Below are 16,884 nucleotides of genomic sequence, written 5' to 3'. Positions count from 1 at the left end.
TAGAGTTCAAGGTAAGGAAAAATGATGTGCAATAAAATTCATATAATGCCTCTTGAATTCCTTTTTATTATATTATAAGAAACAAGAGACATGGGAGAAAGATGTTGGGAGAAGAAGGAGTAAACTACTATTGGGATGTATTGAGGCTTCAATGCCTGTGGGGGAAAAAAACAAGGAAGATGATTAGTCAGCAATGAGGTAGTGAATTCTGTAGATTAAAGAGACAGCTACACCTGACTTTTAAATGGTACTCTGGCACATTAAAGTATTTGTGTTTATCTTGGGGCTTATAAAGAATTATAAGGACTAGGTGTACAAAGATCCTTCAAGAAAATTCACAGAATAAAACTATAAAACTGTGGACCACAGTTGCCTAGTATAAGTAGGTAGGCAGGAAATAGATATGTTAATACATTTTGTGTATCAGAAGTAATTAGGAGTCATTAGGCAATACTAGACTTAGAACATGCTAAAGCAATGTTAAGAAAAGCCATTCATGGTAATAATGAGTGAACATATTTGGATGTAGAGATTATAGTTATTTTGATGAGAGTAAGATTAACTACTGTAGAACTTGCAACATGCCATGTGTGTAATGGAAACGACTGTTTTCACTATGTCATGGAGATGGATTGGTGGGGTTGTCAGCAGAGTATAAAGGACTGGGGTTGTATGCATCTGCTACCAGGGACAACTGGAGAAGTTAAGGTATCAAGGTTATTCTATACTTGAGTGAAGCAAAAATTATAAAAATTAAAGAATATAAAAAATGAAGAATTCTTTCTAAAGTAAGGAAATGAGAAAAAGACTAGAATTGGTCTATGAACTCATACGTGTTCAACCATTGGGAGTTTATAAAACTGTTAATTATTTTTCTTAAAGTCATTAGAGGCAGATCATGACTGGAAACAACCAAAGTGTCATCTCCCAGTTCCTCCTTCTGGGCCTGCCTATCTCCCCAGAGCACCAGCACCTGTTCTACACTCTGTTCCTGGCCATGTACCTCACCACTGTCATGGGGAACCTCATCATCATCATCCTCATTTTACTGGACTCCCATCTCCACACACCCATGTACTTGTTTCTCAGCAACTTGTCCTTCTCTGACCTTTGCTTCTCCTCTGTCACAATGCCCAAATTGCTGCAGAACATGCAGAGTCAGGACCCATCCATCACCTATGTGAGTTGTCTGACACAAACATACTTTTTTATGGTCTTTGGAGATATGGAGAGCTTGCTTCTTGTGGCCATGGCCTATGACCGCTATGTAGCCATCTGCTTCCCCCTTCATTACACCAGCATCATGAGCCCCAAGTTCTGTGCCAGTCTATTGATGCCATTGTGGATGTTGGCCATATTTAATGCCATGATGCACACCCTACTCATGGCTAGATTGTCTTTTTGTGAGAACAATGTGATCCCCCACTTTTTCTGTGACATAACTGCAGTCCTGAAGCTGGCCTGCTCAGACACTTATATTAATGAGTTGATGATATTTATTATGGGAGGGCCCATCATTATTGTACCATTCCTACTCATTGTTACATCCTATGCAAGAATTGTCTCCTCCATTCTCAAGGTTTCTTCTACCCGGGCATCTATAAGATATTCTCCACCTGTGGATCCCACTTGTCTGTGGTGTCTCTATTCTATGGGACAGTTTTTGGTGTTTACTTATGTCCATCAGCTAATAGTTCTACTGTAAAGGAGACTACCATGGCCATGATGTACACAGTGGTGACTCCCATGCTGAATCCCTTCATCTACAGCCTGAGGAACAGAGAAATTAAGGGGCTCTAATAAGAATTATCTGCAATAGGAAAATCTCTTTGTAATTGTAACACATGGAATTTTACCTATTTTATGTAATAAATGTATCGATATTAATATGTTATGTCAGATGTCCCTCAAGACCTAGCATGAAAGGGCATGCCACATAAACTGTTCAGTATACAAAAGAGGAGGTTTAGTAGAATAGCCAATGGAGGAAGGATTGTCTTTGATATCTGGCTACACCTTTGTCCTCACCAGCATTTGTTGCAGTTATTTTCTTGATTAGTAGGGCACAAATGCTATGAAGGTGGAAAGGGGAAAAACAGGCAGAGGAATTTAACTGGGCAGGGAGTAGGGCAATACAGAGAAAGAGGGATGAAGCAGAGATCAATAAAGTTCAGGATGCTTGAAAAGGCCATAGGCAAACACATTATTTCATAATCATACTTATAAATACATATATAGCATATATGAGTATATATGATAGAGTTATGAAACATGGTATGAATACTTCTCACAAGAGCCATAGACTACTCAACAAAAATTCCAGTGCCAGTTATGGGAAATCTCCCTTCCACTTGTTGGTCAACAGAGTCCAAGAGACTCCAAAAACAATACAGGCTATTACCTGCTCTTGGTTTCCTCATAGAACTTGAAGGTAAGTTCCTATTGGTGAAGATACCATATATTTCAGACATAGGACTTGGGAGAATTGAGCTAAATCTGACTCAGAAGCCCCTGCGTTGGGACTAGCCCTCAGTATTGGAAGGTGCTATGCAGGAAGAAAGGGGAGAAAAACAAACAATAGTCATACCCCACTGTAAAATTTATGAACCACAACAATGACAAGTGGGGAAAGGTATCCCCAGTGGTGCAATGGTCACACTTATATCTTGGGAGTAGCCAACAGCTAGCTAATTGCACTTACATCTCAAACAATAAGAAGGAACTCATGCCTTATCCTGCAAACCTAGCCAGTCATAGGCCCTAAAGGAGAACCTACTACTGCCATTTTCCTAAACTAGCATAGTTTCTACTTGTATTTCTACTTGTATACTCAGAGAAAATATAGCTCTCATTACTCAAAAAAAGAACCTTTTTTTGGCAACAGATGAAAACTCTTACAGAGATCCACAACTGACCAAGATTCAGAGAACATGTGACTGTGGTGTGTCCAGTCCCAATTGTTGTATCTTCAATGCAACCACTATACCCAAGCCCAGGGCACCATCTTGGAAGAGGGAATAAAAATTATAAAAACCAGAGAACCAGTGCTGTACTGCAAGATAGTGTCTTCTAGATGTGACAGGGAAGCAGCACCCATGAACCCTCAACACCCTTGATGCATTTGAAATACAATAGAAATCATGGCAATTTAGGTAAATGGCAATAAATGGCTCCTGTGACAGGGAGAATCAGTTTTCATCAAGGTCTAGTCCCCCATGGATTATCCTGTGTCAAGTGGTTATCACAAAAAGCACGTACATACTAGCAAGACTAAATGGATGTGTGTGTGTGTGTGTGTGTGTGTGAGAGAGAGAGAGAGAGAGAGAGAGAGAGAGACAGAGAGACAGAGAGAGACAGAGAGAGACAGAGAGAGAGAGAGACAGAGAGAGAGAGAAATATAATTAAAGAAGATTTGGTCATGAGTTTGAAAGGGAGACATGGGATGAGTTAGAGAGGAGAAGTTGAAGGATATCTCACTGAAAGCAATATAAAGACTCATTGCAATTCCTGCAAAATCTGCTTACAGTCTACACTGAAATAGAAAAGATTAACATTCATATAGGAGCAGAGAAGATCTTGGATATCCAAGTAAATCAGTGAATCCTTCAAAATAGTAAATAAATATGATTGAAGATATCACCATGCCTTTTTTTCTGTTTTATTTCAGAATCATGACAGCAATAACAGCATCAACAGAACAGGACAGAGGTCCAGGTATAAACCCCTGAAGCCACAGCCACCTAATATTTGACAAAGATTCCAAAAATGCAAAGGGAGAGAGAATAGCCTGTAACAAATAGTGCTGATAAATTGGATATCTATGTGTGGAAGAATAAAACTAGCTCCCATTTCTCCATTTGCACACAAATCAACTCCAAATGGATCAAAGACTTAAGTAGCAGCCCTGAAACTCTGAAAGTGATAGGTCAGAGGACAGAGGAGGAGAAACGGTTCAAGAAATGAGAACAGGTAAAAACCCCCTGAAGGGGACTCTAGTTGCTCAGCAAATCATGAAAACATTCAATAAACATGATATTCTGAATTAAAAAAACTTCAGCACAACAAAGGAAAGAGATACCTGACTGAATAAACATCCTTAGAGTGTGAGGAAATCATTGGCAGGGTCACATCTGATAGAAGATATATATCCAGAATACACAAAGAACTAAAAAATCCAAAGAAAAAGAAAACAAGAAACTCAATAAAAATAGGCAAAAGGAACTACATGGAGGGTTCTCGAAAGGAGTCATGCAAATGGCCAATATACACTTTTTAAAGTACTCAACTTCCCTCATAGCTAGGGCAATCAAAATGAAAACTACCTTCGATCTCATTCTACTCCAGTGAGAAAGGGGATCTGTGACTGGTATGTAAAATGAATTAAAAAATTTTCTTAATAAAAAATAAAAAATTATTTAATAAACACATAAAAAATCTAGAAAAAGAAAATTTAACCTAAAAAAAAAAGAAAACAAATGTCACCAAACACTGTCAAGGAACCCTTATGAGGAGCTCTTATTCACTGTTGACTGAAATGTAAACAGTTGGAGCTGATGTGTAAATCAGTATGGGAGTTTCTTAATAAAATCCAAAATGCAATTATCATATTATCTAGCAATCCTGAGCATATGCTCTAAGTACTTACATCCTCTCCAGAGATACATGCATGCCCATGTTTATTGATATTCTGTTTCCCATAGCAATGACATTGAATCATCTCAGAATCCAATAGCTGATGAATAAAAACTAAAAATGGACCTCTATACAATGAAATTTTATTCATGTGCAGAGTTGTGTTGTAGATGTATCTGTGGGCCAACTACCTGGGGCTTGTGAAGTCATAGATCTTAGAAAAGAAACTGTAGCCACAATTTTACTAAACCAGCATAATTCAAACCACTAATTCAAAAAAAAAGACATTACTTTTATTTTATGTGGACAAGTGGTTTGGCCTATCATATGTAAATAGTGTAAGCCTGGTGTCCAGAGAAGCCAGACTAGTGTATGGACCTTCTGGTATTGGAATTACAAATGGTTGTGAGCTGCCCCATTAGTGCTGGAAAAGAAATTTGTATCCTCTGCAGGAGCAGCAAGTACTCTTAACCATTGAGTCATCTGTCCAGCACCATTAATAATTGTTATATATTTGTGTTTGTGTGGGATTGTTTACAGACGTCAGAACACTAAAAATGTGACTTGTGAGAGGGGGAAATGGGAGCCTTAAGGGAGAGGTGTAGAAGGAAACCAGAATACATGTAATATGAAAATGTAAAAAGGAATATTTAATTACAGCGGAATTAATACAGAGATGGGGCAGAGAGATGGGGTAAAGAAGGCGTTGGGTGGGTAGTTAACAAAACCAAGTATAATGAAAAAGCTACAAGGAATTCAACTATCTTGTAGGCTAACTCAAATAAGAATAGCTTTTAATTTAAAATAAGCTAAAAAATTAAATGGCAAAACCTTTTAATATAGAATTAATATATGACTAATATACATGATTGATTCAAACAAATGATTGTACACTGACATTTGCAGAAGTGCTCCCTATCATTGTTCCAAGTGGAGACCCATCAACCAATGATTAAGTAAATAACCAATGTACATCTGTATAATGATACATTTTTGACATCTCAAAATCAATTATTGGCACACAGAACTACACAAACATACCTTGAAAACATGATAATAGAAAGAATCCAATCATGAAGTCCCTATATTCACATGAAATATCAAGAATAGGAAGATCTGTAAGACATAGAGTATAGAGAGGTTGCATGTGGATGGTGGAGGTGAGAGTATGTGTGAATAGACAGAGGCCTTCTTTGGGGGATTATGGATTCTAAAATGCATTGTAGATTGCTTTGAATTAACTGAAAATACTGATATATATATATATATATATATATATATATATATATATATATATTATATATATATATAGTATATATGAACATCACAGTCCTTAGAGATGATTGAACTGGAATTGAGCTCATCATCCAACCACCTTAGCTTCTCATGTCAACCAAAACACTGTGAGTGGAGACATCATACTTCTTTGAGTAACTGAAACCAATTGATTAGCAAGCAAAATGTGGTTATTCTATACAGCCAGAACAGGTAACACTGTGTCTATAATCCTGGATGTATCTTTTGATCCCAGGTACTGTTTCCACATTCATAAAACAAAAGTTAATAATCTCTAAGAACCCAATACAGGTTAGACCAGTAAGGACCAAGATTCCCTGGGGTCCAAAGTTTGTGTTTCATTATTATGTACAGAACTTCATCCAACCAATGATTGCCAAGTTCAGGACTATCTTGAAGGAAGGAATTATATATGCTACCAATGGTCTCATGATCAATGCTAAACTCATAAAGCAGGGCATTAGTAAAGTGATCTCACATACATAGAGAGAGGTTGAGAGTAACGGTCATAGTAGGCAAAATTAAGGTTTTCATAGAGAGGTAAGAAGACAAAATGGATGAACAGCCATAGAAACATGGACTGCTTTTCTATTGGCTCAAGGAAGCATTAAACTTGCCATTTGCTTGTCATATGCCTACCCTTTCACATATTGGCACACAGAAAAGTTGGCTGATTTTAAAAAGTTTAAATTTTTTCTAGAAGGTTGTGTATAGTAAGTCCTTTTGCAGGCAGCAGTCATGTTGAATTGAGGTCTGTCCTTGAAGCCTTCCCAGTATGCATAGTTTTCTATAGTTTCTGTCTTCTTACAATCTACTCTTAGATGTGCTGGAGAGATGGCTTAGCCAGTAAAGGCTAGGCTCACAACCAAAAATATAAAAACTATTGATGGCTTCTTTTGTAAATTTTTATTGTGTGAGACACTTTAAGTCATTAACAATCAGAGTAATTCCTGATAATTTGGAGTGATTTTGAGGTCACCATTCTTCACTTTCCCCACTAAGAAAGTTGGCTCCAGTCAAGCAGAAGCCCTGTTCATTACCTGGGCAGGCAATGAGTATGCATATTTACATGGTTATTGACTGTGTTGTTATTATTTCTTTGTTGATGTTCTTTAAATTCTGCCTTCCCCTAAGTGTAAGAAGGAGTGTGCCTATAATTGATCTCCACTAGAGATCCCGAATAAATTGGTCTTAGAAAGGTCCTAGGTAATTATTATGTCTTTAATGAGTTATATAGGATCTAGACTCCTCTGGGGTACAGAGCCCTAAGGCTCAGGAATGGCAGCAGAGGGATGTGAATATGGATGGTGAAGGTAGGTGGTGAGTAGAGAGTCCAGTAGATAGTTCCTGTGCCTTCAAATAAAATAAAGGTAAGCAGGATCTTAAACCAGAAACTTTGATTCAGCCTCAGCAGGAAATTAATCTGGTGTCTTGTTGTCAATTCTAAATGAATTTCCAGTGTTATGCAGGACAGTTTTCAAGGTATGATAGCATTCTTCTTTTCTGTGTCCCCAAGACATCACCACATTGTGCAAGTATTTATTTCATGGTCATCATATTACCACTTTCATATTGATGGTTCATCACAATTACTGATTATGTCATTTTCTCTCAATATCACACACCATTTCAACACAAGAGCAGGGCTGTGAGATGGAGTTCACTGCTGTAGTGCTGAACTGTTGTTTACTATGCTTTCCCTGTGGGGTCTTAGCAAACTCTGAACAATGTCCTACCCAAGATGATGATTAATTCTATCTGCACAAGTTCACAAATCTGTGTTTTAGTGGTAATGTCTGTGATTGCATCTAAGTGCAGTCCATCAAGGAAGATATTAATATTATATAGGTGTTCATGTAAAATGTGCAATGAAATCTACTCAATCAAAATTATTTCTTCTATAGAATCTAAGATGATTGCAGATGTAACAATTGTTAGAAACATATCCCTTGGGATTTCTATGTGCAGTTTAATTTGAGAATGGTGGGCTTAACATCTAAAGAAGGTATGAAGTCCATTGGCCCATCAATGATAACAGTTGATGGTGACTTCTCTGGCTTCTAGTCTTTGCACATATGCCTACTAACACAAAGGTACTGTTCATTTCATTACATGAGAAGGAGAAATGGGCATGGTGGCACATACTTGTAATGCCAGTGCTTCAGGAAGCAGAACAGGAGTAATATATGTTCAAGGCCAGTCTTGAATACATAAGGAGAGCATCTTTTTAAATGGTGCATGATTTCTTTTCCTACATGTTTCCCCTCTGTAATTCTAATCCACAATGTCTTAAGTGTGCAAATTCTGAATTCAGCTGCATTAACACTGTCAGTCTGTGAAGATACAAACAGTCATACTGGTGTAGCATTTCAGAAGAAGTTGCTTAGATCTCTTGATGTTTTTCCTCTTTTGTCAGCTTTGAGACATGTGATAGATCATTAGCCAGTGTTGTGCAGAATCATAGAATAAGGTGTGTGTGTGTGTGTGTGTGTGTGTGTGTGTGTTGTGTGTGTGTGTGCCTATGCATGTGACTTAGGATACAACAGACTGTAGTGTTATAGGCTGACAAGACTAACATTGAAGAACAGTCTAGAATATTGTAGTCCCGAGAATAGGAGGTTACTGACATGTGTCTAAGGCAGATGATGAAAACTTTTTTCTACTGTGAACTCTCCTTTCTCCCTAATTCCTTCATCTGATTGCATGAAGCTCATCATGTTATGAAGTGTTAATTATTTTACTCAAAGTAACTACAGATTTTAAATTGTCATTTATAGAATGTCTGCATAGAAACTAAAATATGTTCCAAATTGGTATCAGGCTTAATCCACTTAATGTGTAAATTAACCATCAAATAGAGTATAGACATCTGAGGAATAACTCAAATGAGGATTCCAAATAACTTTGTTGTTCTTCTTTTTTATAATTCATAAACATTCATCCTATCTTGTTTCTGTATCAATACCAATGACATTTTGTGGATTAAAGCATATGTATATGATTTGGAGTCATCATACTTACTGAGGTGTGATATAAATGATTCACCCTAACACTGCAGAAATGCAACATTAGATCTCTGACACTCATTATAGAGTGTAAAATTTAGTTATAACTAATCAAGTGTTTCTATTTAAATGGAGATTTTCTACTATTGAAGTTGAAGAAATCTGTATCAATTTGAGAAGCAGGTAACAAACTTTATGCCAAATTCATGCTTATGACAGATGTTGGCCCTAGATTCACATTAAGAGATTGTATACAATCACACAGAATAAAGCACATATAGCCTTTCTGCATGTAGTTTACAATTGATGGAAGATAGCTTAAATCAGTGATCAAAGTATTAAGCGCATGGGATATGTATGGATGCAAGAACATGGCTGAAGTTCTCACTTATACAGAGAGACAGGTAATTTACTGTGTATGTGATAAACAATATTGCTTACATATGAGGATGAACCAGATGAAAGGGCAAGAGAGGGGAGGAAGTAACAGGCAAGTGAAGAAGAAACTCTAAAATTGGGAGGTGAAGAGTTTTAACCACAGCATTGATAAGAGAGAAATGCAAGTGTAACTGTGAAACTGTATGGGAATATACCATTGGCATGTGTGAGATAACAAAACAACTTTGTGTCCCTGACAGGAGCTTTGTCCTTATCCTCAGAGCAACAGTGGTAATCTGAAGAATAAATCAAACAAGAGATGTTGAAACTCCTCTATTAGAATGCCACAGTGTAAATGAAGCAGATTGAAGAAGAGAAGGTTCAGGAGACATGAGAACATGGACATGAACTGAGTCTGCTTCTGTACTCCAGTAAAGTCAAGATGTGATCCTGATATATGGATATAACTCACAGAAAGAGATGGATGAAATAGGAGGAGAATGAACAGCAGACTCTGTTTATGTGTGACAGCAGTTCAAGGTAAGAAAAATGGATGGATCAAAATTCACAGATTTATGACTCAGACATGAATTTCTTTTACTATACTATAGGATACTGGAGAGATAGGAGACTGAGAAATGCTTTGGAGACACAAACAGTGAAACATGAATTTCACTTGGACTTTTGAGCTCCTGATGCCTGTCATACATGCAATGGAGGAAGATGATTAGTGAACAGTGGAGTAGAAATCTGTATGTTACAGAGACATGCATGTCTGAGTTTCACATGATAATCTAAGACATTCGAGTATGTGAGATTTTCTTGAAATTGTGTAAAATTATGATGCTAAAGCTCATTCAAATTCTTCAAGAATATAAATATCAACATAAGAAAGAGAAAATTACAAATGGACAAACAACAGTTGAGCAGACATAGGAGAGAGAAGCTTGTCCATTTTTTATCTCAGTAGAAAGTATACAACTGTTATGAGGACAGAAGAGATGTTAAAGAGAAAGCTGAGAAAAATCATTGATGACTGTAATAATTACGAACATTTGGAGTTTGAGATTATAATTAACTATGATGAGATTTCTTGAATATATCCTAAATATATGTTCATTTTTACTTTGAATTTAGGGATCCTGATATTTTCTCATTAGCATACTGGAGATGAAGAGTAATAATGAAGAACCAAACTATTGTCTCTCAGTTTCTCCTCCTGGGTCTACCATCCCCTCAGAGCACCAGCACCTGTTCTATGTCCTGTTCCTGGCCATGTACCTCACCACCGTCCTGGGGAACCTCATCATCATTATCCTCATTCTACTGGACTCCCATCTCCACACTCCCATGTATTTGTTTCTCAGCAACTTGTCCTTCTCTGACCTCTGTTTCTCCTCTGTCACAATGCCCAAATTGCTGCAGAACATGCAAAGCCAGGACCCATCCATCCCTTATGCAGGCTGCCTGACACAAATGTACTTTTTAATGGTTTTTGGAGACATGGAGAGCTTCCTTCTTGTGGTCATGGCCTATGACCGCTATGTGGCCATCTGTTTCCCCCTCCATTACACCAGTATAATGAACCTCAAGCTCTGTGTGTGTCTGATGGTGCTGTGCTGGGTACTTACTATGCTGTATTCCCTGTTGCACACACTACTCTTGGCTAGATTGTCATTCTGTGAGGACAATGTGATCCCCCAGTTTTTCTGTGACATATCTGCCCTGCTCAAGTTGGCCTGCTCTGACATTTATATTAATGAACTAATGATATTTGTCTTGGGAGGGCTCAGTTATTGTCATCCCATTCTTACTTATTGTTGTTTCCTATGTACAAATTGTCTCCTCCATCCTAAAAGTTTCTTCTGCTCGGGTTATCTACAAGGTCTTCTCCACCTGTGGCTCCCACCTGTCTGTGGTCTCACTGTTCTATGGGACAATTATTGGTCTCTACATATTTCCATCAGCTAATAACTCCACTGTGAAGGAGACAGCCATGGCCATGATGTACACAGTGGTGACTCCCATGCTGAATCCCTTCATCTACAGCCTGAGAAACAGAGATATGAAAGAGGCCCTGATAAGAGTCCTTTGCAAGAAGAAAATCTCCTTATAGTGGCAGGACTAGGATTTTTACTCAAATTTATCTTCTAAATATATTGATATTAATATTACAGAATGTATCCCTACAATAGGACCCACATTCAAAGAACATACGCATAATATTTCCTTTTGCAAAATGCGTTTTGCAAAGTTGTTCAGTTATAGAAGGGGACCTCAGTGACTCAATGATACCATCCTCTGCCTTGCACGTGTGATCCTAGAAAATCATTAGTAAGAGCCACTCTTTTATCAGTTTCCACTCCTACATTCCTTTTTAAAGTTGAAAATAGATTCTTCTCTCATATAATGCATACCAACCACCATTTCCCCTCCCTCTGCCCCTCATAGCTTATAGCTCCCTTTCCTCCTAATCTGCTCCTTCTCCATTTCCTCTTCATAAGAGAGCAGGCCTCCAAGAGAAGACAGTGACATGTGACAAAACAAGATACAATAATACAAGGCAAAAGCTCTCATATCGAGGCTGGAGAAGGCAATTCAGTAAGAGGAATGGAGTCTCAAAAGCAGGCAAAAGACTTAGAGATATGTCTGCTCCCAAGATAACAGCCCTAACATATACTCAGAGGACCTGGTACAGACCAATTCAGGCTCTGTGCTTGCCATTTCAATCTCTGTGAGCCCATGTGAGCCCTGCTTAGTTGATTCAGTGGGCCTTGTTCTTCTGGGGTACTCCAACCCCACTGACTCTTGCAATATTCCTTCCCCCTCTCTCATGGGGTTCCCAGAATTTTGAGGAGAGGGACCCGATGGAGACCTCCAATTTAGACTCTCTCTCTGCATAATGTCTTACTATGGTTCTCTGCACATGCTCCCATCTGCTGCCTGAGGAAGACTCTCTGATGACAATTATACAAGGAAACAATCTATGTGTATAGCAGAATATCATTAGAAAGCATTGATTTTTTGGGGGGGCCAGGTGTTTGGTTCTACCCTAGGCTCTGGGATATTCCGTATTCCATTACTGGCCATCCAGACAGTGTAGGGTATGGACTCCATTTCATGGAGTGCACTTCAAGTTAAACAACCACTGGTTGGCCACTCCCACAAGTTCTGCACCTCCATTGCCTCAGCTCATCTTGCAGGCAGGACAGGTGGATGGTTTTGTGACTGGGTTCATATCAACATTTCCCTTTTTGTAGCCTGCTGAATACCTTCCCATGACAAAGAGAAAAGAATGTAGGTGTGAAGGTCCCAAGCCCAAATCAGCTTGACCTCTGTAAGTTCAATGAGACATGTGGATGTTGCCCTCAGCAGTGGGACCCCACTGTCAGTGGTCAGAGAGCTAACTTGTCTCAGCATCAAACTGGGTTATTTAGAGATTACCAGGGCATCCTTGTCTAATAGCTCAACTGAATATAACCCAGTCCCACCACTGGAGGCCTTGCCTGGCTACAAAAGATAGCCAGTTAAGATTCTGCATTCTCCAGTACTGAGATTCCTTACTGAGATGACCTTACTAGGGTCAACCTCAAAGATTACTGAAAGTTTCCACTGAACTAGGCTTCCACATTGCCCCCTCCCAAGTGCCCCTAATTCTAGCTGTCTGTCCCAGCACCTCCTCCTCCATCCATCCTGCATCCCTTTGGTTCCTAACCCCACCCACCACAGTCTACCTGAAGAATACAGTCTATTTCCTGCTCCATGGGAGATCCATGCCCCACCCTCAAAGCCCTTCTCTTTACCTCATTTCTTTGGGTGCTTGGATTGTAGCTTGACTATCATTTACTTAACAGCTGACATCCTCTCATAAGTGAATATATAGGATATTTATCTTTCTGGATCTGGGTTATCTCACCCAAGATGACTTTTTCCAGTTGCATTCATTTGTATGAAAAATTTATATCATTTTATAAACATCTGAGTAATATTCTATTGTGTAAATGTACCTCATTTTCATTATCCATTCTTCAGTTTAGGGACATCTAAATTGTTCCCAATTCTTGGCTATTATGAATAAAACCACAATGAACACAGTTGAGCGAGTTTACTTGTGGTAGGATGGATCATCCTTTGGTTATATGCCCGAGAATGGTATACCTGGGTCTTGAGATAGATTGATTCCCCATTTCCCAAGATTTTATTATTTTATCCAAATTTATGTGTTGACTGGCAGATAATATTTAATTATGAATAAGTGATATATCATGATCCTAGGCAGATGCTCCATAGCATCCCAATATCTCAAACACAACCATTTCCTAATGTCTCCTTCTGTTATTCCTACACAAATTTTTACATCAGTTCATCTCTTAAGCTTCCTTTTTCTTTTTATTTATAGGTTGACTATCTGGACTGTCCTGACCCTGAAAAAATTTTGTGATCTTCTTGCCTAATTGTGTCATTAGTGCCATTTCCCCCCTGAAATTATTGGCCAGCAGCAATTTCAAGTTTATTTCCCCAAAACCATGAAAAGTAGCTGGATTAGAACCAAATTAATTTTTAACATTGCCTCCAATTTTATAATTTTTCCTGCAAAATCCCCTGAGATTTGATACTATATATATTGAACACTAGGCTGTTCAACTACTGTCATGTCACATTAACTGTTATATGCTCTAGTGTGCCATGAACTAGGTCCCTACCTTGACCCATTCATTCCATGCATTCAGTCACTCTAAGCTATGGTGTAAATTCTCTTCCTCTGTTCTAGATCCCATTCACTTTCTCATCTTCATGTGAAGACCATCTTCTCCAAAACACCTGCTCTGTCTTCATGTCTCTCAAGTGCACATCTTCATGTAAGGCTCTGTGAGCGTGTCTGACTTAACACACATGAACTTGAGTGCTAAGTTCTATTACAACTTCTCTTTGTCCTTTCATATTTTGATTTATGATAACATTTCCTACCCAGTTACCTGAGCAACCTCTTCTTTATGTGCATAACTATCCACAAACAGAGACAGTTATCCATACAACATTTATGTTGTGCCTTTCCACTGAATATTCTTACTGGAATATTATTCTATATGGGGTTGTAAAGGTCTCACTAGGTCTTGTCATAGATAAACTGAAATCTCAGTGGTATGGTACAACAGAATTATCAGTGATAAAGGAGAACATATACAAATTAAATCACTTCCCTCTACATGAGAAAAACTTAATTTTGGAACATGTAATAGGACATATAATCAATAACAATGAAAACTGTATCAAGACTGGAGATTCATACTAGAGAAAAAGACAATCTCTTCAACAAATAGTGCTGGAATATTGGATATCCACATGTAGAAGAATGAGATTAGATCATTCTTTCCACTTTGTGTGAAATCAATACATTTCACATGCATCAAAAACAGGCATATTGATCAGTGGCATCACACTGAAGACACAGACATAGTCCATACACTTGTGGACACTTGATTTCTTACAAGGAATTAAAAAAATACACACTGTTGAAAAGACAGCATCTTCAAAAATACCCCAAGGCTCAGGGATCTACTCTGAAAGACAAGGTGAAAGATTGTAAGAGTCATAGTTGATGGGTGGAAAGGAAACAGTGCCTTCTAGACACAACAGGATTGTTGCACATATGAGGTCACCAAGACTGGCAGCATGCACAGGCCCTGTACAAGTTCAAACCAAATGTGGTGTAAGTACTGAGAGAAGGAACTGTCTCCCCCAATAACTAAGAAGATAATGTGAAATTGATTTCATGAGGCCCATTTGTCAGCTGTTATCATTAACTCCTGAGCTAATGGAGTTCTATTCAGGAATTTTTGCCTGTATTTATATGCTGTTACATTAAGAAATGTGAAATTTGCAGATAAATAGATGGGATTGGACAAATTACAATAAGGTAAACCAGATTCAGAAAATAAGTACTGCATAATCTCTCTTATATAGAGAGCCTTGCTTCAAATCTTTAGATTTGTATGTTTAACTTGTATTACCTATAGAAGCCCAGAACATAGAAAATGACCATGGGTATGGGGAAGAAACTTAATGGAGGATTATGGTAAAACACAGGTGTACAAAGAGGGAAAGGTATCAATGGAGAGGCATTAACTGTAGAAAGGGTTCAAATTATAAACCAGTGGGCTGTGTGAGAGAGGATAACTAACACTAAGGATGTAGGAAAATATGGCGAGTTATTATTTTAAGCTTCCTAATATATACAAATATAACATATTTATATATTTTTATGATATATGTGGGAAAGACAGAATGATTGGAATTACCCAACACATGAGGATAATGCTACTCCCAGAAAGCATAAACTATTAGACTAAAAATGCACATGGGATACCTTCCTTCTAGTTGTTGATCAGAAGTTCACAGAGACTCTCCAAAACAGATTATTCTTATTACTCTTTTTTCCACCAAAATTTGATTCTAAAACCTTATGGCTGAAGATGCTATATGACCCGGTCACAGAAAATAGAGAAATAAAACTTATTTTATTTCTTATTATAGAGAAATAATTACTTATTCTATATCATGGCAATTGTAAGTCTCTATATAAACCTCTGTCCATTGAAAAAAGAAATGTCTGTGTTAAGGATTGAGAGCTGCACTAATCTATGAGTATAATGTTAAGTATTTATGACACATTTTGATACTATGTCCATTTAGCAAAATAATAGTAGTATGTTCTGACCTACCCTATATTCCACAGCATGGGTTCTTGGTCAGGATTACAGTACTGCACATATGTTCCTTCCATTCAGTGGGCCTTAAAAACAAGCAAAAAGCTATTGTTTACTTCCATTGGTTACCTTCTGGCCACTAGTGCCCAATGCCATATCTTACAGGTGCATCATTATTGTAGCTTTCAGGTTTCATAGCTGGGTAAGACGTATTACTTTTCTTCCCCAATAGCCAACATGTCACCTTTTGACACTGTGAAAACTAGCCCATGGAGGCATCTTCCAGGTCAGAACCAGCACTGAGAAGGGGAAGTAGACATGATCTCCCATCCCTGACCCAGAAGCTACTTCCAAATGACCACTCACAAAGGAAAAATTCATTTTTCCAATAGAGTCTCACTGGGTATACAAACCACACATTAAGAGCAGTCTTCATGCCCACAGTAAATATCCAACTCAAACTCATAAGATTTTTGGAGATTTTTTTTGTCTCATAATACTTTGTCTGTTTTTTTAACCTTATTTGTCTTTTGCTTTATATATTATTGTTTTCTTTTTTAACTTTTTTAAAATACTATTCAGTTCTACATAACAGCCACAGATTCCTTGTCTCCGCCTTCCTGCCCCCCTCCCCTTCCCCCAGCCCACACCCCCATTCCCACCTCCAGATCAAGGCCACCCCGAGGACTTAGACTGAGTCTATATTATTGTTTTCTATTGGACATTTTTATAGGTGTTACGTATGTGCTTGAGTATGTGCTTCTTGTACTTTGTACTTTTTCTTTGGTTTTCTTTTTTTTTTTTTTCATTCTTGTACTGTGATAGCACCCTTCTATTTAACAGCATGACTAAATCAAATTAGCTTT

The 16,884-nt window shown here is 38.0% G+C and overlaps 2 pseudogenes; both read left to right on the top strand.

Moving 5' to 3' along the window:
• Window positions 1–898: 898 nt before the first annotated feature.
• On the top strand, window positions 899–1,835 carry LOC114691574 (annotated as a pseudogene).
• Window positions 1,836–10,494: 8,659 nt separating this feature from the next.
• Window positions 10,495–11,427, top strand: LOC114691573 (annotated as a pseudogene).
• The last annotated feature ends 5,457 nt before the right edge of the window (window positions 11,428–16,884 follow it).

Source organism: Peromyscus leucopus, unplaced genomic scaffold (assembly GCF_004664715.2).
Source record: "Peromyscus leucopus breed LL Stock unplaced genomic scaffold, UCI_PerLeu_2.1 scaffold_171, whole genome shotgun sequence".
Taxonomy (NCBI): domain Eukaryota; kingdom Metazoa; phylum Chordata; class Mammalia; order Rodentia; family Cricetidae; genus Peromyscus; species Peromyscus leucopus.
This window is presented reverse-complemented; position numbering and strand designations above follow the sequence as displayed.